The sequence below is a fragment of the Dendrobium catenatum genome, unplaced genomic scaffold, assembly GCF_001605985.2.
Source record: "Dendrobium catenatum unplaced genomic scaffold, ASM160598v2 fragScaff_scaffold_482, whole genome shotgun sequence".
Classification (NCBI taxonomy): domain Eukaryota; kingdom Viridiplantae; phylum Streptophyta; class Magnoliopsida; order Asparagales; family Orchidaceae; genus Dendrobium; species Dendrobium catenatum.
This window is the reverse complement of record NW_021318944.1, coordinates 146574-153267: the sequence shown is the minus strand read 5'-3', so window position 1 is coordinate 153267 and position 6694 is coordinate 146574. Positions and strand designations below refer to the sequence as shown.

At 37.2% G+C, this 6694-nt stretch overlaps 1 pseudogene; it reads left to right on the top strand.

Moving 5' to 3' along the window:
* The first annotated feature begins 339 nt into the window (after positions 1–339).
* On the top strand, positions 340–858 carry LOC110102218 (annotated as a pseudogene).
* Positions 859–6694: the final 5836 nt, after the last annotated feature.

The window sequence follows — 6694 nt, the reverse complement described above, 5'->3', positions numbered from 1 at the left end:
TCTTAACATTAAATTTGCAGTGCTGTAGCTAAGGGAAATTTTGCAAACATAAGACAAAGAAAAAACATCGAGAAGAATAACAAGGGAAGAAAAAGGAGCCGAGAGTTCACCCGGGAAATGTAAAAATGCAGCTCGCTTGGAAAGAGCCGCTATCGGGAAAAAATCTATTCTAGCGCGAAAAGCTCATGCGAGGAGGAAGAGAAGACGGAGTGAGGGATGCTGTTGACGGAGTGATTTTTTTATTGTCAAATATAATATTTGGATGGCGGGAATATAATATTTGAATATTAAATATTAAATATATAATATAGAAGTAATAAAGTGGTATGCATATAATTTGTCCATTTGTTCTCGCTACGGCATCTCAAATACGTTGCTCGATACTGTAAGCCATCAGCGCTAATGAACCCCTCTCTTTCAAGCTTCTTCTTCCTTGCCTTCTCGGCATTCTCCTCACTGGCCTCCTCATCCGGCGACGAAGATTTCCTACTCCTCCACCGTCCGCTCTTCGCTAATCGTCACGTCGCTGGCGGCGGAGACGTAGATCCAGAGAACTTGTGGTTCCTGTGTGCAAGCTGGCGGTTCGCCGGTGAAGCAAATAACTTGGCGCCATGGACGATTGTCCCACTTGAGTGCGGCGGATATGTGCGAGAGTACATGACGGGTAAGGCCTACGTCTTTGATCTGGAGATCACAGCGCGTGAGGCAGCGGTCTTTGCCCGTTCGGTGCCGCTCGCTGACGATGGGAAGGACGCCTGGGTTTTTGATGTGGATGAGACCATGCTTTCCAATCTGCCGTACTATGCTGATCATGGTTACGGGTGAGTTGTGTGCACTTACGCCTTTTTTGAATTGCTTTATTGTGTAATTTGCATGTGAAGGTTTATGATCTGATGGTAAGACTGCTTCGAATGTTTGGAAGATGCTTGTTTTTGGGAATCGACATCTCTTAGGCAGTAATCCTGTGATTTTTTATGGAGATTGATCATGGAATGATTCTATTGTTAGATTTAAGCCTCATTGCCCGACACATTTGATCATGCCTTTGGCTGATGTTGACAACCTTCCTGAGTAGCGGTTTCTGTCTAAATGATTCGAAGCTTTTGCTAACCTTCTATTTTTGAAAATTGTGTTTGCATGCCCAAAGTTTGCTTTGCCTAGCTAATGCAAATCACTAGAAGCCATAGATTTCGTTTGTTGTGTTGAATCCGAATTTGTTCGTGGGTGGTATCAGGACAATACTCAAGATCGACTTTGAAAAAATGAGAACTGAGAGAATGAGAGAATATGAGGGAAGCTTTTTGATTTCATTGTTTGAAAATAGAGAAATTGAGACTAATAAGTTGTGTCCTTAGGCTTGCCCTCTAACCCCTTATTTATAGGTGAGAATATAGGTAAGGTTATATAAAAAGAATTGCAATAAAAGGTTAATAAAGCAATGACATAATATGACCTAATAAAATCTTGCCCCTAAAAGAAGATATGCTAATATATCTCTTTAATTGCATAAGATATGTGGAAAAGCTTTCGAGATATAAGATGAGCCCACATGCCACTAATTAGTTTAGTTTTATCTGATTGGCCTTAGAAATTGACATCTTTTAGCCAACTAGGTTAACTCGAGTTAGCTACTTGCATGAGTAATCTGGGGTATACATTTAATTCTTAGATTTTTGTCTTTTTTGAGAAATTTAAAAGAACATGAAAATTACTATATCAAAGTTAATCTATCTAAATTAATATCCATAAATGTGATGAAAAGAAAATGTTTGAGAACATGTTGAATAAATAATGAATGACTTCTAATTTGAGAATTGTTCAAATGAGATGGGACCTTTTTCCTTTTATTTATTTTGAATTAATTGAAACCTAAGGCAAGCTTCACTTTCCGAACAAGTTTTATTTTTGCACAGGTAGTCATCTAAACTTGCCACTTAGAATGGGCTTCTCTCACTACTCAGTTCTTATCTTGTCGCAAAAAGAAGGGAATTCGAGCTCCATGGCTCGACTTTTTTTCCTAAAAGAAAATAAAAAATTCAGTCCAATGCATGATAGTTGCATGATAATACTTGTTGAAGCTCACTGAATATATCTTTTTTCCTTAGAGTGCAATTCATGCTCTAAATTAAGTACAAAAGGTGGCTTCGTTAAGTGCAGACTATCCATCTACTTATGGTCCATAGCTCTCCTGTTGGTCTTATGTCAGGAGGCATTAGCTTGCGTGCACAGAATAGGCTTATAACATTTAAACTTGAGCCTCAACGGATATCACTATGATCCCAAATTTAAATTAGTCTACCTTTCCTTATCTTGTCGAGCTTCACTAAGGAAACATGTTTCTCCAATATTGATCTAGTTTGAAGTCAATCAATTTCAAAATTGAAAGTTGATTCTTGAACTTTTAGACCCACCTTCATTGAAATGTTTTTTGTTTTCATCTATTATTTTTTAATTTTTTCTTTGTTTTTCTTTAAATGAAAATTTGTAATTGAGGAAAAAGTTTACCATGTTCTTGAATTTAACTTGTCCAAAGCACCAAAATTTTAGAGTTTTTGATAAATATTTGATTGGTACTAAGTCCACCGAGTTCAAAATTTCCTCGAGTATATGATGGGCTCTCCAAGAGTAATTTGATCAAGTTCTATATTTTATGCTTGGCTTGTGGTGGATTTTGCTCCTTTCAATATTTGCAATTGTTTTGTGTTGACCTCTGTAACTTAGCCCAAACGAAATGATGTTTCTGCCAAATCCTGCCACTGCCCATTCCCAGATTGAGTCGTATCTGCCACCTTCTACAATCCATACCTTTGTAGAAACGGCGCTGAAAATGTCTGTTCACACGTGCCTCGACTCCTCTCTCGTTTGTGTCAATATAAGTAGGACGAATGCCCTCCGCTCTTCTCTCACGCAGAACTCCCGCTTCTTCTCGCTCATTTCCTCAAGCTGATGCATAGTCCCTTCCTCTTCCCTTACATATATCAAAGTCTCAAGGCCGACCCCATCCCGCTTGTGACCTCTTCATTTCTCGAAGCCAATCGCACGCTATTGCTACAATTCTGAAGCTCCTTATCCAACATCGACCTCAAGCCATTGAAGCCTACCACTGACTCCAAGCCCGACATCTCCTCCGCCCTAGCTCTTGCAATCGAGCCTCTTCCTCAATTCCCTTTCTCTCTTTCATGAAAGTACGAGATGCGCCATGAGGGGGGGTGAATTGGACATTTAAAAACTTTTTTTACAGAAAGAAAAATCTTTTTATAACTTGATGCAGAAGCGAATTACATTCACAATAAAAAGATAAATTATCAATTTCACCCACATACAAAAATAAATGCGGAAATAAAGTGCTAAAATAATAAAGGAAAGAGCACACCAGATTTATAGTGGTTCGGTCAAACCTTGACCTACGTCCACTCCCCGAAGGCACCATCCGAGTATTGTACTAAACTTTTAGTGACTCTCCTTTAACCCCCACAGTGTGGAGAAGCCCTTACAAAATCACTTCCACCTTCCCCGATGCGGCGGAGGAGCCTGGTCCTTTGACACCAAAGAGATTTTCTTCTTTCAAAAACTTCCCTCAAGACGAATCTTAAATCTGATGGTACTAAGGTGCAAGCTTTTTAGAGCAACCATGTGAAATCTCCTCCACACTCCCTTGAAATCCCCTCCAAGAATCTTCCCCCTCTAAAACTCCACAATTTCCTCTCTCCATTTCAAGTTATCTCTTCAAGTTCATGCAGAAGAACGAAGCCATAATTGCTGCCAAAGACTCTTACAAAGTCTTATGAGAAAGCTTAAATAGAGAGCTTTAAAAAATCCTAAAAAATCAATTCAGCCGTCACAGATCGTACAGTACGGTCCCTGAGATCGTCCAGTACGATGTGCAAAATTTGTCCTGTTAATACTGTACAATCACAAGTTAGTACTATACAAACAGTTCAATTTCATGTTCGTACTGTACGTTCACCAGTTAGTACAGTACGATCAGCTCAATTGAAATGCAGTTCATCTATGACGAAGCATGGGATGACCAAAATCATTTCTATTGATCGTACATTATGATCCAGTTTGTACAGTATGATCAAAATATCAAAATTAAACCGATTCAATTGACTAATCACAGGATTAAACTAGACAAAGTTTTAAACATCGTATAATATGATCATAATCGTACAATACGATTAGAACAACTTTTCAAATTCAGAATTTTGCCTAATTGAGTGGATGGTGGGCTTTCTAATTATAACAGATCATTCAGTACTATGTGGTGTTCGTACTGTACGATTAATTATATTTAAAAAATATTTTTCCCAGGAAAATAAAGTATTTTAATTAATTTTGTAACACCAAATTGTACAGTATGATCCATATCATACAGTACGATGTACAAAAAAATTAAAATATTTAAAATCGTTTTTGCTCCCCCTATGTGTGTGCACGATCACCAAGCTAACATACATCAATATAGGACTTGACTCAAAAAATTTAAAATAAATAAATGAAAATTACATGCTCATTTAACATAATATATTCTATCTAATCTTGAGTCATGAATCTTCATAGAACGGTGCATGGTGTACCTGAAATATTAGTCAACACACAAACAAATATATACTACAAATACTAGGAGAAATAAAAGGTAATCAATATTATTTGTTATCCTCAAAATCATAAATTCGGAAGCCCGAGTTGCAATATTCCACAACCTAGCCGAACTTCACTGTCCCCTTCAACCTCCCTCTATCGACCCAGACAACCGCAAACTCTCATTGCCTCCAACGCCTCCTCAATCCCCAACTTTCCGGTTGCTCACTCCAATCCCTTATTTAGATTAAATATCCTCTATCAAAATCCTCCAGTCGCAAGCCACTCAAACCACCGACTCCTTCCTCTTCTTCAACCAACTGTTGATCCTCATTCGGCTAGAACCTGTAGATATGTATAATATAATATAAATATTCCTTAGTTTATGTTATTTAATTAATTGTTATTATATCTATCATTAGTTATAATAATAATTATTTTTAATATTATTATTGGCATTATTTCTTATTATTGATATTATTATTAATTATATCATCATAAAAAAGTGACATAAAAAAGGAGAAGAAAAATAAAAAAAAGAGAAAAAAGGAATATTGAAAAAAAAGTAGAGTGGGGGAGAAAATAAAAAAAGAGAGGAAAACTATGTGTGCATTTTAGTCATCGTGTCATATCGTCGTCATTGGCATTGCGTAGGTATTAAAAAATTCTAGCTCAAAATTCTGCATTCAGCGTTTGTGGCTAATGCAGTCTATATGTAAGCAGCAATGATAGAGTGTTGTAAGCATGGTAGACCCCCATGAACATATATGTATGATGCATCATCTGCTAGTAGATGCAGAATAATATGCAGCAGATGCAAGCCCTTACGAGCTATCGTAGGAGACCCGTATACATGATATATGCTATCTGCAAGCAACCACCGGATGATATGCAGTAAGTGCAAGTGTCTACGGGCCCTTAAAGGATACCGCCGTACACACAAAATGTCATTTACAAATAAAATGTTAAATTACTACAATAAATGTAAAACCCTATGAATCGCTGAAGGAGGCCTATTATACACTCAACCTGTTGTCCTCAAGCAAAATGCAAAGTGACTACATCAAGTGCAAACGCCAGTGGATTTGAAACATTCATACAAGCGGACAGAAGGCGTTTACAGGCTTCTACATATTGCGTTGCGCACATTCAACTGACAGTTACCTATACAACTAACAAGCGTTAAATATTTCTAAAAAAGCCCCCACACATGCACTACAATATATGTAAACAAAAAAATGAAGATGCATGTGTAATAGAAAACCCACATGGGCCCCAACAAGCGTGTTATGGGTACACACATGACGTCTAAGGATGCTGCGCGGGTCAATAAACGAACTCAAGTTCGAGCCCGATCCTTTATTTGGATAGATAGGAGTCGACATGGCACGAACCATCAAACAAATATACGATCACGATGATGACTGAGATATTTATTTTATGCTTTCATATTAAGGCCTTCAATGTCTACAACAAAAGAAATTCATCAACGAAAACACAATGCCCATAAATTCAATCCCCTGTCGGCAAGTTAACAGAGTCGACAAGGTTCAATCAATAAAATACAATCCTATATACCCCGATGATGGGTGTGTTGAATGTAGATCTCAACCGGAGGGATTAATTCCAAAATATTTAATGCTATCCATATCCATCAAAATTCAAAAACTCAAAAAAAAAATAAAAAATTTAAATATTTAAAATTGAAATAAATCATCAACCATTTAAAGCAAAATTCATCTACTTTTCGCAACAGTTTGTCGAGGTGGACAAATATAAAAAATACTTCAGCTCATAAATAGCTAATTTTTGATCGAAAATGTCACTAGGATTTATTCTTAAATAGTCTCTTGCTAGTAAGGATGTGACACGTGTCATCTAACTGGCGATTTTATTGTCAAATAGCACCATAGGTTAACAGTTTTGACTGAGGCCCTCTGAATCGGATGGTTTGCCGCTAAATAATGCAACTAAATTACTATTATGGCCAGAGCCCGTAAACTTCCCAATGGCATTAAATCATTGAGATATGAATCAATAGGATATAATCAATAGGGTACAAAGTTCTCTGTCAACTAAGGTGGATTCTTATCCCTCTTAGGCAAACATT